The sequence below is a fragment of the Pteropus alecto genome, unplaced genomic scaffold (assembly GCF_000325575.1).
Source record: "Pteropus alecto unplaced genomic scaffold, ASM32557v1 scaffold432, whole genome shotgun sequence".
Lineage (NCBI taxonomy): Eukaryota > Metazoa > Chordata > Mammalia > Chiroptera > Pteropodidae > Pteropus > Pteropus alecto.
Genome location: NW_006432235.1, coordinates 369,939 through 371,425, shown reverse-complemented (window position 1 = coordinate 371,425; position 1,487 = coordinate 369,939).

The following is a 1,487-nucleotide window of genomic DNA, read 5'->3' as shown; positions in this document are numbered from 1 at the left end:
GCCCACCACATCCTCGGATGGGGGCTGTTTACTACCCTCCTTAGGATCCTGACCCCATCCCCTATTCGTCGCAACCTGCAGCTGTCCTGGGGCCTCTCCGACAGATAGCCCCACCTGGGGGAGACACCCAGACCTCTTTCATGGTGTATGTCCCCTTTTCAACTAGTGATCTGTATAATTGGAAGTTGCAAACTCTGTCCTTCTCAGAAAAACCCCAAGGCTTGACCTCCCTTTTAGAATCCATCTTCTTCACCCACCAACCCACGTGGGATGATTGCCAGCAGCTTTTACAGGTTTTGTTCACTACAGAGGAGAAGGAATGCATTCTAAGAGAAGCGGCAAGAGGGGTCTCGGACCCCACTGAGCAGCCCACCACTGACCCCGCACGGGTACAACTTGTATTTCCCAGCACCCGACCCGACTGGAATCCCATCACCGATCAAGGTAAGGAGGCTCTCCTGAAGCGGCTCGCCGACCAGTTAATTTATCCAAAGTAAGTGAGGTTATTCAGACTAAAGATGAGTCGCCTGCAGCATTTTTAGAGAGGTTACTAGAATCTTATAGACTGTATACTCCCATTGAACCGGAGGACCCAAATAATCGGGGAGCCATTCATCTAGCCTTTGTTAGTCAGTCGGCCCCAGATATCAGAAAGAAATTACAGAAACTAGACGGATTTGAAGGAGAGAACTTATCTAAGCTTCTCCAGATTGCCCAGAAGGTGTTCAACAACAGGGATGAGGTCCAGAAGGTTATGTTTGTTGGACAGGATAAGTCACGGGACCGGGACCAGCCAAAGGCCAAGCCGATGCCGCGAGGGAAAGGCGGGACCGGGGTAGGAATAACTTAGAAAAGGACCAATGTGCATACTGTAAGAAGAAAGGACATTAGAAGAACCTATGCCCCAAAAAGGGCCAGGGCCTGGGGGAAAAAGGCCCCACTCATTATGTTAGAGGATGCAGAATGAGGAGATCAAAGCTCCTACATTATGAGCCCCCAGGAGCCCAGGGTAACATTGCAAGTTGGGGGCCAATCTGTAAACTTTTTAGTGGACACAGGGGCTACGTACTCAGTCTTGCAGAATACAAAAGGCCCCCTACCAACCTAGGAAAAGGGACCATCACTCATTCGTTCCTGGTTATGCCTGAATGCCCATACCCCTTGCTGGAAAGAGACTTACTACAAAAATTACAGGCCACCATCTCTTTTAAGGAAGGACACACTGAACTAACTCTGGAGGTCACTCCATCCGCAATAATGCTCACTTGCCCCTTCTCTGAAGAATACCTTTTATTGGAGGAGCCTGTTTTGGATCCTTCCCCTAATGCATCGCTGTTAAAGGAACTGCGGTGCAAGATCCCTCGGGTGTGGGCTGAGACTAACCTACCCGGATTAGCAGCCCATCAGCCTCCTACTGTTGTGCTAAGTCCGGTAACACAGTGCATATTCGGAGGCTCTTAAAGGAAGGGATCTTAGTCCCCTGGCAT